Source organism: Sciurus vulgaris (assembly GCF_902686455.1).
Source record: "Sciurus vulgaris genome assembly, chromosome: 13".
Classification (NCBI taxonomy): domain Eukaryota; kingdom Metazoa; phylum Chordata; class Mammalia; order Rodentia; family Sciuridae; genus Sciurus; species Sciurus vulgaris.
In genome coordinates, this window is record NC_136474.1 from 42581498 (window position 1) to 42596288 (window position 14791).

Below are 14791 nucleotides of genomic sequence, written 5' to 3' on the forward strand. Positions count from 1 at the left end.
AACCTGCTTTGCTTAAAGTCAATTAATTGTAAATGTTAATCACATTTAGAAAAATTCCTCTGCAGCAACACATATAACAGTGTTTGGCCAAACAACTGGTTACCATTGTCTTGCCAAGTTGACTTATAAAATTAAACATGTAGAAATTTGGTCATTTCAGAATAATATTTGAAGATATTAGAAAAAGAGATGGCCTATAAAAGGGGGGGGGCATTTATGAGAACTCATCTGAATGTCAGTTTCTATTTGACTCATGATTCTTTTAAAAAAAAATTTAGAATGGCAGATTTCAAAATAGCTACTTTCTTAGGCATGTGAATGTATAGCCATGGCCCTATCTGTAAGGCCTTAATCAGAATATATTTGAACCCACCAAAGCAATTATGACAAAGGATGAAATAATTATTAAATAAATTGTTGTCCAAGATATTCCCTTTATCCCTTGCTCGCTCTGGAGGATCATTTATAGTGACTCAAATTCTGATTAAGGAAGCTTCATGTCACATTAATGTGACACATGAGCTGGATGTGATGGCACATGCCTGTAATCCCAGTGACTCAGGAGGCTGATGCAGGGGGATTCCAAGTTTGAGACCAAACTTCGAACTTAGTGAGGCCCTAAGGACTTAGCAAGATCCTGTCTCAAAATAAAACAAACAAACAAAACATTGGGATGTGGCTTAATGGTTAAATGACCCCCTGGGTTCAATCCCTGGTACCAGAAAAAAAAAGAAAAAGAAATTGTCATTCCAGTTGGAATGACACATTGTACACAAATAGAGCATAACTGCCCATTCCTCTGGCTGTACATGGTGCAGAGTCACATCAGCAGTGTAAATCATATATGTATATAGGGTAATAATGTCTACCTCATTCTACTGTTCTTCCCATCCCCACCACCCCACCCCTCTTCTCACTCCCTTATGCACAATCCAAAGTTCCTTCCTCCCCCTTTCCCCTCCCCCCACTGTGGATCAGCATCCACTTATCAGAGAAGACTTTCAGACTTTGGTTTTTTTTTTGAATTGGCTTATTTCACTTAGCATGATATTCTCTTATTCCATCCATTTACCTGCAAATGCTATAATTTCATTCTTCTTTCAGGCTGAGTAATATTCCATTATGTGTGTACACATTTTCTTTATCCACTCATCTATTGAAGGGTGTTGAGATTGGTTCCATAGTTTAGCTGTTGCGAGATGAGCTGCTGTAAGCATTGATGTGGCTGATTTTAAATACTTTGAGTGTAAACTGAAGAGTGGGATACCTGGGTCAAATGGTAGTTCCATTCCAAGTTTTCTGAGGAATCTCCATAGTGCCTTCCAGAGTGGTTGCACCAATTTGCATTCCCACTAGCAAAGTATAAGTGTGCCTTTCCTCCCACATCCTTGCCAATACTCACTATTGCTTATATTGTTGATAATTGCCATTCTGACTGGAGTGAGATGAAATCTTAGAGTAGTTTTGATTTGCATTTCTCTAATTGCTCGAGATGATGAACATTTTTTCATGTTTGTTGTGAAATAGCACTTTTAAAAGAGTATATATTTTCTTGCAAATATCCTTGATAGTCAGTTCTCTTGCCTCCTGGAATGTACTTTATTTTGACATGTGTTCTATTCTAAGGTAATGGCCACTTTTCATAGTTTGTCAGCATGTCTAGAGCCCTCAACTATATTCATCAATCTTATGGATGTATTCGGGATATCAACTGTGTATGAAAAGCATTTCAGATGGGATAAAAAGTAGGTTGATGGTGTAGGTAAGATAATCATAAAATTTTGTCAGAGAATTCATCAGAAGCCACTTGTATGTTTCAAAATATCACCCAATATTTGATGAATTTTGGTATTTTAGATAGCAAGGATGATTTTATTGAGTTTTAGAGCTTTCAGTATAGAAAGCAAAGCATTAAAGAATTCAAGTTTTAATAGCAGAGGGAGGCAGTAATATGGCTTACCGAATGATTATTTTTACATGAGTAAGTAGTACTTAGAAACACAGACTTCTAAGACAAACTCTTATAATGGAGAAATTTTTTGAGAAAGTGTTTTTCTTTTAGCCTTCTGGCTTTTTTTTTTTTTTTTTTTTTTTTTTACAGCCTTGCTTTATATCCCTAATCCAGAGCTTCATCTGCTCTTGCTCTGTATCTTCCTGTGTTCTGTCAATCAGAACCAGGACTTCCATTACTCACCTTCCAAAAACTTACAGATCTTTGCATTTAACTCTCTGCTGGTATCCAGATTACTATTTCCAACTGCTTGGATGTGTACTAAAAGGATCTTTAATAGACATGACTTACTCTGAGCTTCTTATCTTTACTTCTGTATCGCCTTCTGCTCTGATCTCTTTCTTGGCTAATGGGATCATTATTGTAGTTAAGTTAAATCTGGATGCTGGATAAATTCCCAAGTGTCGGTTGCTGAACATGATAGAGATCCCTCATATAACCTCCATTAATTCCCTTCTTACTAATGTGAAGTTCAATCAATGGGGATATGAGTGCTGCTTTTAGGGACCTGACCCAGACTGACAGAACTCTTCCTTCATCACCCTGTACCCAGATATCTAGCTGATAGGGAAGGGGTAGAAGATACTGTGAAATATTTTAATTGATCAAGGCTGGAAGGGTGCTTATGATTTCCACCTGTTCCTTTTACCATCAACCAGTTACATTGCCTCACCTAACTGCAAGGAAGTTGGCACATGCTTTCTGGCTATGTGCTCAAAATGAGATGGAATGGTTTTGATGGGACTATATCATCCATAACTCACCTTCCCTTTTAAGTAAACACTTTCTCATCTTAAAGATTTCTTTCTTTCTTTCTTTCTTTCTTTCTTTCTTTCTTTCTTTCTTTCTTTCTTTCTTTTTTTTAAGTGACCATATTCAATCTGTCCCCTTAGATTTATCCTTTACATTTTATTTTTACTGGACCTTGACACTTCTGTCTCGAACTTGAAATCATTTTCAAATGATACTATTGATTGCAACTACTAGAATCCATCCTTCATGTTTCCAGTATTGTATTTCTATAATATCTAACTAGAGATATCACTGCAATGCTTAAGCATGCTTCAGTAGCCTCAGAATAAAATCAAAACTGTGATAAAAGTATCAAATTCTGGTCCCAGAATTCTACCCAATGAGCAGATGCCTGGTCACCAGATTATAATTTTCACGAGATAGTTATACATAGCTATGTATTCAGGGCTTAGAAATCTTGGCACTTAATAAACATTCAAAAAATGTTGGATGAACTGATTACAGTTTTTTGTGCATGTATCTGTCATTTAGGATTATATACGAATTGAGGATGGAGATTTTACCTATTTGTTTCTGAATTACCTCTCTGTGGCACATGGTGCTTAGTAAATTGTTGGTGAATTGAGTAAAAGCAACCTTAGAGTATGAGATAAAATTAATGAGGATAGTCAACTTAAGATGTAGCAAGATACTTTGGAGGAAAAAAAGCATTAAACATATTACATGCAAATAACAGCGTCATTTATTAATGAAAAATATTTATGACAGTTAATTATATTCCAGGATTGCCCAAGGCACTAGGGCCTAAATGAGGAATAAAAACAGATGTAGTGACTGTTATTCTAGAACTCATGACCCATGTACTGCATACCGAGAGAGATTACGACAAGAGATCCCAACCTATACCTGTAGAGTCAGAGCAGAGGTCCTTATGGAGAAGATACTTAAGTTGAAATCTGAAGGACATGAAAGCATTAACCAGGTGAAGGGAGGATGGAGATGGGTGATTTTTACAAAGGCAATAGAGATGGTTGTCAGAGGAAGTATGACACGCTTGAAGATCAAAAACAGACCCGGGTGTCATACATGGCAGGCAACGAGAGGGGTACAGGATAAGGCTGGAGAAGCAGGCAGCGGGTAGACAGTGCAGGTGCCCTGTGAGCCCCGCCATGGGTTCTGGTCTTCATCAGAGTAATAGCAACGAGCAAGCCATTGAAGTTTTAACTAGTGGTGACATGATTATTTGTTTCAAAAATGTCACTTTGGCAATAGTGAGGACTGATTGGAATCAGAGCAGATCAGGAAGACCAGTTCAAAGGTTATTACAATTGCCCAAACAAGAAATGCTGGTAGTTTGGATTAGAAGAGTAACAGATGAGAAGAGAGAAGTAGACAGCTTTGGGAGTTGTATAAAGAGTCACATGCACAGATGCAGTGATGAGGTAAAGGAAAATCTTGGTGGCTTCATTCACTGGGGTGGGGCACACTGAAAGAGAGTCATAGTGTCATCTGGGAAATGTTGAGTGTGTCAACACCAATAATTATAATTCTCCTTAATCCCAATTCCAAACACCCTCTGACTGAGTTCTTAAGTTTCCAGCTCACTTGCTCTAGACCCACTGCAAATGTTACTTTTCTTACCAGCACCTGCAGTCTGTTGATCCTTCCCCCATGTCACTGCTTTTCACTCCTCTCGTGCCTTCATTGGCCTCTCCATTAAATCCATTATTCTTTTCATAACATCATTCCAGTCACTCCCTCCCATACATGATGAGCTCCCCTGTGACCTCATTCTCTCTTCCTGGAAAAACCACAACCCCACTGAATTCCAGCTCCTTGCTCCTTGATTCTCACATGCCATCATGCTGGGGGGAAACAGTTTATGTGACCACCTACCTATAGAGCGAGTATAGTGCCTCCTGGAGCTCACTTGGGCTTTCATTAGCATTCACTCTCCAACTCTCCAATGTGGTTGTTTAGTACTGAACACATCTCAAACTTTCCCCCCCAACTCTCCCTCCAAGACAGCGAGCTTGCATTCCATTTCCCCAAGAGATGGAAGCAATCAGAAGAGAACTCCCACCACCACATCCACCTACCTACCAGTATCTATATTTATTTGTTGAGCCTCTTCTCCTGTTGTTATAAATGAACCATCTCTCCCCTAGCAAAGGCTGACCCTTCACTTGTGATTCCATTTCCTTTTAGGATGGAACTCCTATAGGACCAGGAAATGTTCAGAAAATTCTCTTTTCTCTCCATTATCACTCCTTTCCCCCACCAAAATCTTCTCTTGACCTCACTTTCTTCTCTGGCTAATGCCTGTTAAACGTTATCTTTCCTTCCTCTAACAGGGAAACTCCTCAAAGGAGTATTTTTTTCATCATGCATTTCTTTTTTAAAAAAATTTGCTCTAATTAGTTCAGAGGGTCTTTTTAAAATTTTTATTGACTCTTTTTAATTATACATAATATCAGGATTCATTTTGACATAATTATATGAGCATAGAATATAATTTGTTCCAGTTCAGTCTCCAGTACTCACCCCTCTGCCTTATCCTCCCTCCCTTTGTTCCCTTCTCTCTATTCTACTAATCTTTCTGCTATTTACTTACAGTGTTTAAAATTAGTATCTTGTGGAATTACTTAATGGTGACATTCACTGTGGTATATTCATATATGTACGTAGGAAACTTAGGTCATTCTACCCTTTTCCTGTCCCTTCTCCTTCCCCTGAATCTCCTTCCTCTATTCCATTGATCTTTTCTCTCTTCTTTATTTTAAATTAGCTTCCACATATCAGAGAAAATATTCAATCTTTGATTTTCTGAGTCTGGCTATTTCACTTAGCATGATAGTCTCCATTTCCTCCCATTTGTGACTATGTGCCATATTTTCTTTATTCATTCATCTGTTGAAGGGCACTTATTGGCTCCATAGCTTGGCTATTGTGAATTGTGCTGCTTTAAATTTGGATGTGGCTGCATCATTGAAGTATACTGATCTTAGATATCTCAAAAGAGGTTTTAATGTTTACTTTCTCTAGTTTTTCTCTTCTCATTCTCTGTGGGATCACTTCAATCAGATTTTCATTCTTGCCACTTGACTTATCCTGAATGTATCAGGACCCCAGTGGCTTCCATACCATTTTCAGTCTTTATCTCATTTGACACATTAGTAGCACTTGATGCAGGTTATCATTCTTTCTGCCTTACTTTCCTCTCTTGATTTGCACGCCATCACACTTGTGGTTTTACCCTATCCTCTGGATATTCCTCTCTCTCTGCTTTGCTGGTTCCTCCTCTTTTCCCTGACTTTTCAGCATCAACTGCCCAGTTGCCCAGTTCCTTATTGGTATCATCCAGTCTCCTGGATTTAAATACCATATATAGAATGGAAGATTTCCTAATTTTTATCTCGAGACTAGCCTTCTCTCAGAATTCTAAACTCTCAGATCTACCTGGCAACATGAGAGTTCATCTTGCATGTCCAACATGAATCTAAAATTTAACATGTGCAACAAACTGAACTTTTGCTCTCCATTTCTGGAGTACTTACCATTTAAATAAGTGGAAACTGTTTCTGGTTGTCCTGACCCAAAAGCTCCTATGTCTAATCTATCAGCAAATTGTATTACCTCTCCTGAATCTGTGCAGAATCTGACCACTTCTTTTCAACCTCTGTAATTTCTCAGCTGGATTATCACAGTAGTCTCCTAACTGGGCTTCCTGCTTCTGCCTTACATTCACATTTGGTGGATTCTTTTCCTGCCTGGAGAGTTTCCTTTAAAATGTTAAACCATATCATGTCATTCCTCTGTTTAAATCCATCCAATATGGGGAAAAGGGTACACTCATATATTATTGGTAGAACTGCAAATTGGTGCAACCACACACAAATCAATATGGAGATTGCTCAAAAACCTAGAAATGGAACCACCATTTGACCCAGTTATCCCACTCCTTGGTATATATCCAACAGATTTAAAATTAGCATATCACAGTGATGCAGCCACATCATTGTTTATAGCAGCACAATTCACAATAGGTAAGCTATATATATATATGCAATGCATTGCATATATATATATGCAATGAGGTATTACTCAACCATAAAGAAGAATGACTTTATGACATTTGCTTGTAAATGGATAGATATGGAGACCATCATACTAAGTAAAATAAGCCAGTCCCCCAAAACCAAAGGTCAGACATTCTTTCTGATATGTGGATGCTAACCCATAATGGGTGGGGAGTGGATTAAAGTTCAGTAGATTAGACAAAGGGGAATGAAGGTACGGGAGGGAGGATGGGAATGGGAAAGAGTGGAATAATCTGATATTACTTTCCTGAGTACATGTAGGAATACAACACAGTGAATCTCACCATTGTATATATCCACAAGAACTTGGTTTTAAAAATAACTATAAATAAATAGCAGAAAGATCAACAGAGAAGGGACCAGAGGTTGGGTAGGGGAAGGTGGAGGAGGGTACTGGTGTCCATGCCTTTATAATTATATCAAAATGGATTCCACTGTCATATATAACTAAAAAGTACCAATAAATTAAAAAAATAAATCCATCCAATAGCTCCACATGCTATTCAGCATAAAAACCAGTCATTGGAGTTGCCTATGAGGGTTTATGTGACCTAGATCTGCTGATGCTCCATTTGATTTCCTTGCCTTCTCAGTCCTCCAGCATCACCTCCAGTGGGCTTTTCATTGTTCCATGGAGATGTCACCCACATTGCCACTAAAAGAACTTTACACTTTTCATTCCCTCTGGCCAGACATCCATTTTGCTTCCTTTTTGGGTCTTTTCCCAAATGTCACCTTTTCAATGAAGCCCTACCAGATCTCACTATTTAAAATGTCAGAATTCTTCCCCATAGTTCCTTTTCCTTTTTCCCCACTGTTTTTCTGAATAGCATTCATCATGCTACAAAATATGTTGTTTATGCATTCATGTTTTGACTATTCTTCTGTCAATAAGAATGTGAACTCTACAAGGACAGGAGCATGGTCTCTTTTGTTCATCAGTTCTCAGAACAGTGCATCATACGTAGTAGCTCCTCATTACTGACAATTGAGTGAATTGATGAGTCCAAGTGCACATACTGTTCTATTAGGTTTATGAGCCTGTAGCTCAGAGAAGGAATATTCACTGGGAAAATAATACATTAGGAACATGTTAGCATTTAGATAGCATGACCCTATGTCCAAACAGACAGGGAATACTTCCCAATAGTACCTTTCCTTTACTTTTTTTCTTTTTTTTTTTTTTCTTTTTTTTTTCAGTGCTGGGAATTGAACCCAGGGCCTTGTCCTTTCCTTTACCTTTAAGAGCACTGTTCTCATTCAGATGACACCCTCAAAATGCATGGCAATTGAATCTGTGGCCCTGGATGGGGCTGTCTGGTGGTAGCACATTGGATGAAACAAGTATCTAGGAAGAGCCCTTAGTCCTTCAAGGATTTGTAGAGGAGAAAGCATCTGAAATGAGATTGAGAAGGAAGAATCAGAGGATAACTCCATGATAGCCCTTTGGGTGCAATAATTAGTACAGAATAAGATTGATGAACTAATACAAGGAGAAATGAGGAAACGAAGAGTGAAAGTTATAGAAAATTCAAGTATTTTGATTGTGAATGTAAAAGAGGCAGGTCTGATTCTGAATTAACAATTGAAGATTACGTGCTTAAGGGACTAGCAAGGCAAGGGCACCAAAACCAAGAAACAGTGGAAAAAATTTAATATTTGACAGTTCAAAAATAAGGAATGAAAGCAGTCATCATTAAAAATCTCATGCTTTCATATGACTGTATGACCGGTGTGCCTCTTCGTCATGCACAACCAGAAGAATGAGAAATTATACTCCATTTATGTATGATGTGTCAGAGTACATTCTATTGTCATGTAATTAGAACAAATAAAAGAAGTCCTCATGCTTTTATTGGTCTTTTGTCAGTTGTTTCAATAACCAACAATAATTTGAATTACACATAGGAAAGAGTACCCCTGCATTTGGGTCCTCCAGAGGATATAATCTGGACTTGAATAGGGTTATAGGCAGAAGTGGGTGTGGCATTTAGAGATGGTTTTCAATTTTGTTTGGAAAGCACTGAGCTTGTTAAATGTTGATGGAAAGATTCCAGGTGAGAGAGGCCAGCTGAGCACCCTGGGGACAAAGGAGATAACTCATGGTGGCACTTTATCTGAGGTGGGAGGGGAAGATGTGAGGGCAGGTGGAAGGACAAACCTTGGGTAGGTAGAAGCATCCCTCTTCTGCCACAATGGAGAGAATAAAAGAGAGGCTGTGCTCCTGCAGCTGTTTATAGGGCTGGTTCTGGGAGGGAGAGAGCACTGCCATCTGTGGCCTGAGAAGGAGGCAAGAGCATCTGAGAGTGAGGAAGGCATCTGTGCTTAAAGCAGCTCCAAAGAGTGAGAAAAGCCACTAAGAAACCTGTGAAGGGTTCTTTTTAGGCTGGTCATCGTGAATCATCAGCAGACATTTCTTCAGTTACCTAGGAAATGGAAAATAAAAGCATCTTTCTTTGATGCAATAAAAGTCACCAAGGGAAAAATATTAAAGGGTGGCATTATTTTTAAGTGGGTCAATAACAACTTTTTTTTTTTTTTTTGCTACATCATAAATCAACAAATGCATGTGAAGAAAAGATGGGGATATTTGGAGAAAAACACTGTGGAAGACAGCCTAATGTTTTGTTTTGTTTTTCTCTTTTGGCAATGAGTGAGATAGAAAAAGACGAGGTTTTCCTGAGAAATAAAGTTCTCCCTGGACTGGATGGGAGTCAAGGGACCTGAGTCATAGTTCTGGTTCTGTCACTATTAGGTTTTACTCTCTGCATTTCAGCTTTCTTATCAAAATATTGTGAATAGATGATCTTATTTTCCCTCCACTTCTAAAATCTCTGAGTCTATGACATTCTGATTCCATCGTGGTTTACAGGTTACAGGCAGGGATGTAAGTCATGGAGTCAAAAGTGTTTTTATGGGTCATGTGTCTGAATTCCTGCTCTAGTATTCTGGAATTCAGGGGGCCTGATGAACTCGACCCTCCTTGCTAGCCAGGGTTTTGAACCAATTAGGAGATAAGGCAAAGGAGTCAGGAAGACATAGCTTAAAAGCTCATCTTTACTCCTGGTAGATCTGTTATTGGCGAATATGGCTTAGAGCTGCTGAAGACAAAAGGGGTTTCTAATGCTGAATCCCAGAATGAGGCAGGCTTACTCACTTTGCCTAGGCAGAATGGAATATTGCAGGCCTTCTCACACTCTCCCTGGGAAATTTGCATAGAGGGGAGCAAAGCAGAGCGAAGCGACAGCTTTTAACAGGAAGGCAGCTCCCCAAAAGCAAGAAAAGAAGTGATGGAAGCATCCCCGTAAGCAAAAATGACCGCAATGACCCATCTTGATGGATGCCTTTTATTAAGCAGAGGAGTCAATCAGTCAGGCATTGTGGGGGCACATTTTCAGGGGAGAAAATAAGGCAGGAGTTGCAATGAAGGTCAGCATTTTATAGGGTTTAAATAGGACCGGACTTTTTGGGAGGAGTTAGCTACTTTTGGCAGGCAGGTGAATTTTGGCTGAGTCCTAGCAGGGATATTTCAGCTGAGGTAGGGAGAGAGGCCTTGAGCAATTGGAGGAACGAATATAGATAATGGAAATTGTAAGTTCTCAGGGTTCATTGTCCTTCCGGAGGACGTGAGTTTCTGTGGAGAGTGATGACAGAGAATGGGAGAGCACTGACTGAGACTGGGGGTCTCTGATGACCTCATGGCTGTGGCATGCTTGGTGCCTGGGAATGTTTCTGTGCAAGGGCACAGGATGCTTAGCTGCAGTGGTAAAGCCTGCTTGAGGAGGCTCTGTGCAAGAGTCCTATCAGCTCTGACCTTGATCTCAGGCACATAGCTCCTGGGGACAGAGGAATTCTTAGGCTAGACAACCACAGTGTTTCACTAGCTCTGCTTCTCCTGAGCCTACCCACTGAACAGTAACTTTTAAAATGGACCTTCTTGAGAGCTACACAAAGCTCCTAGCATTTCACTTTGCAACTGTGGATTGCAACTGTGGAAAAGCTACATAGATGTTTCTAAGTTTCTGTAACTTTCTGAGCACAAAGAATAATGCTTACATGGGCTTTAACCTGACAATGAGAGATATATAAATAAAGATTGCTGGCCTAACTCTTTAGATCTGCTTCTTCATCACAGAGCAGCACTCCACCTGATCCCAGCTTTATCTTCAAAATCTGAATGTAGGAGTCTTTATTTTCTAATCCCCCATCACCCCTCACTGGAACCACAAGTTTGGCCATGGTGGTCATGGCAACTTTTCATACCCTGCAATGCCTCGCCAGGTTCCCTCCCAAACTGACCAATCAAGTAAGTCACTCCTCCTCAGGGGAGAAATAAGGACAGGGCAGAGAGGGTGCAGGACGGGCCAGCTGTGTTGAGCGACTTCACTGACTGCTTCTTCTCAGTCTCCTTTGCTGATTTCTCCCCGTCTTTCTGCTTTATAAACATCAGAATATTTCCATTTGGCCCTCAGGACTCTTACCTGTCCTTCTCTCTTCCTATTGGCTCTCCTCCTGTATCATGGCTCTACCTATGGATGAGTCCCAAGTTCATATTTCCAGACCAAAATGCTTCTTTGAACTCCAGAATTTTCAGGTCTTTCTTTAGGTCTTTGTTCAAATGTCATTTTCTCAATGCAACTTTTGCTGACTATCCTATATGGAATACCTGGAAACCTCTACGCAACACTGCCCACTCCTTTACTTTTTTTTTTTTCCATGTTACTCATCCCCTTATGCAATAATAAATACTTGCTATTTTGTTTGTTAATTCTCCATAGGCAATTTCTCTATAATGAAAGTTTTATGAGGGCAGGATCTGGAGTGTGCCTGGCATATAATAGTCACTCATTAAATACTGATTGTTTGGATAAATTAGAAAATGAATATTATAGTACTTTTCCTACTGGGAAAGAAACATTAAGAATAGGTAAGTATGTTGTATCATATATGATGGGTTTGGATTTTCTTTTGTGTTGGGCTGATGTTCATTCAAAACCTTGAATCTTAGGACCATGGCCAAATGTGTACTTTTCCATGGACAGAGGCACAACACAATTTAAAACATTTTGGGGAGTTTTCCTTTCTCCTCCTTTTCCATTTGAAGGCAAAAAGAGAGGAAGGGTGGAGCTATCCACACTTAGGGCTTAACTTAAATTTACAAATCAAGTAAGTCATCCCTTCTTACTGTGAAGTCTCTGCCATAGGATACAATAGATCATTTCACTACTTTATTGTGCTGAATGTGCTGATATTGTTTTTTCCCTCCCTCTCCCTACTTTTTTTTCTTCCTCTCTCCCTTCTTTCCTTTCTCATCCTCCTTCCTTCCTTCTTTCCTTCTTCTGGAGATAGAACCCAAAGGCATTCTACCCCTGAGCTATAGTCCTGCCCCCTTCTCCCCCTTTTCCCTTTATTTTGAGACAGACTCTTGCTTAAATGCTGAGTCCAGCCTCAATCCTCCTGTCCCAGCCTCCTGAGTCCCTGAGATTCCAGGCATGAGCCACATGCCCAGCAATTTCATTCAAGTTGCTCTACTCCACCACAGGTGAGTCTCTTGAGTATAGAGGGACTGCTTTATTCATAGTAGTATTTCCAGGGCTTACTAGAGAGATATGCAACCAGGGCCATTTAAATTTAAATGCATTTCAGGATTGTATAAAAGAAAGGGGAAAGGAAGTGGGTGGGCTCAAAATCTCCAAGTGAAGATTCCCAAGAGTATAGTAGATGATTGATTTTGGTGACACCCTGTGGTTTAAGAATTGGTTTAATCTAAGCATGGGACTGATTAGGTGAACAGAAGGTCTGCACAAAAAATAAGAAGTAAAGTCCTGTTTTAAAGAAGCCATCTCCTGTTCTTAGAAAAGGGTTATCAAATGACAGTGGAGCGAATCTGACATAACTTTCCTATGTACATATGTGAACACATCACAGTGAATCTCAACACTGTGTACACCCACAAGGCTGGGATCCTAATTAGAATAGGATATGTTCCATGCTTGTATAGATATATCAAATAGATTATACTGTCACATATAACTAAAAAGGACAGATAAGAAGAATAAAAAAGGACTGTTATTAATATTCTCCTTTATTATTTCGTCTCAATAGTAGTTTTGGTAAACAGAAAATCTCCTTGATTGTGGGCTAGGGTATTTTATAGCCAGCATTTGTGACGGGAATTTTTTTTCTCAAGAGTTCTGGGGGAAAAGAAAGAATGATGATATACATAGTTTAATTCCTAGGAATCCAGAGAGGTGGAATATATTTAGAGATTCTGACTGCTGAGACACAGTATTGACAGAGTATGATTTATGAAAATGGACCTTATTCTTTCCAAGGTGTGTTGAAGATGAGAAGTGTAGAGTGGTATAAATGTGAACTTCAAGCAGTTACTGTCCCTGCCAGACATTGCAGGACATTCCTGATGATATAATACATATATGATATAATTGTATGCATAGGTATGGGTTACATATAAATTCAGTGGACAATAAAATTATGTTGTTAAAGAATAAATACATGACAATATTGTGTTTAGATTTTGCTTTGTATTGGGCTGCTGATCATTCAAACTCTCAAATCTTAGGACCAGTTTCAAATGTGTTCTTTTCCATGGACAGAAGTACATGTATTTATGGATATTTGTCTAGTAAAGCTAATCTCTGCATATGCTTTTGCTTGCAATTCTCTGACTTTAGTTTATATACAACTCATTGCTATAAAATTGGAAGTTATCTATCCATTGTTTAAATCCTATGGTCTTTTTCTTTTTTAAATTGTCGAGCATTTTGTTTACTTATTTATTTAGAGGAAATTTAAATGCTCTTACATACATGGATGATGCTTGCATACAAAGCCACCATTGTGGTGGTGCACTTTCCTGCAGCTAAATTTGAAAAACAAAAGCATAAAACAAATTAGTATCTAAAAGCATTTACATGTTTTATACCTCCAGTATTGGAAATGATGCAAAGAAGAAATGCATAGCACAACATATTGCAGAAAATAATGCTGACATTCTAAAATAGTGGGGAGAAAATGTTACAGAAAAGAAAGGGGAAAAAAATCTTTCCCTTCAAAATAAGAAGAAAATTTGACATATGAAAAGGCATGTTATAAGGATCAATTATGGGCAGTAGCACAGAACTGGCTGACTTTCACAGTCATCAACTATATTTTGAAGTCTTCAATCATGATGAGTAGCTGCCCCTTTTCTAAAAAAATTTTAAATGCATTTTTAAAATTAATTTCTTACCTTCATTCCCCTTTTTCTAATCCACTGAACTTCTTTTTCCCGCACCCCCTTACTGTGGGTTAGCTTTCACATATCAGAGAAAACATTCAGCCTTTGTTTTTTTCAGTGATTAGCTTGTTCTACCTAGCATGGTAGTCTCTAGATCCCCCATGTACCAGCAAATGTCATGAAACCATTCTTTATGGCTAAATAATATTCCATTGTGCATATATACCACATTTTCTTTATCCATTCGTCTGTTGAAGGGTACCTAGGTCGGTTCTCTTTATTCTTTATTAAAATGTAACTTTCTTGATGATAAGGATCCTGTCCTATACTTATATCTCATATATTAAGTGACCCTCTGTCTTTCATATTAAAGGTAGTCAGCAAAGATATATCAAAAATATGGGAATAGTCATAAACATGTTTTTAAAAGTGATTTCACAGGTATTTTCAATTTATTTCTGTAATAAGCAGCTTTCTGCAAAGGAAAACACAGCATAGATTTTTAGACTTAAGCTTAGCCAAAAAACTTGATATGTAATAACAAAAACTAATTATTATTTATTGAACAAGCACTGTATTTTGCATTGGTTGTATCTATTTTGTTCTAAACCCTGTGTGTTGGTGTTTATTTCTCCATTTAGCACTTCAAAAATGGAGGCTTAGGAATAGGTTTCATTCTCAAAACTA

General features: G+C 38.6%; 1 long non-coding RNA gene across 1 annotated transcript; it reads right to left on the reverse strand.

The window, feature by feature from the left end:
* Window positions 1–8503: 8503 nt before the first annotated feature.
* On the reverse strand, window positions 8504–13748 carry LOC306643403. Its single transcript, XR_013758930.1, has 2 exons — window positions 13695–13748; window positions 8504–9290 (listed from the first exon to the last, which is right to left on the reverse strand). It is a non-coding gene; the product is annotated as an uncharacterized lncRNA (long non-coding RNA).
* Between the last annotated feature and the right edge of the window lie 1043 nt (window positions 13749–14791).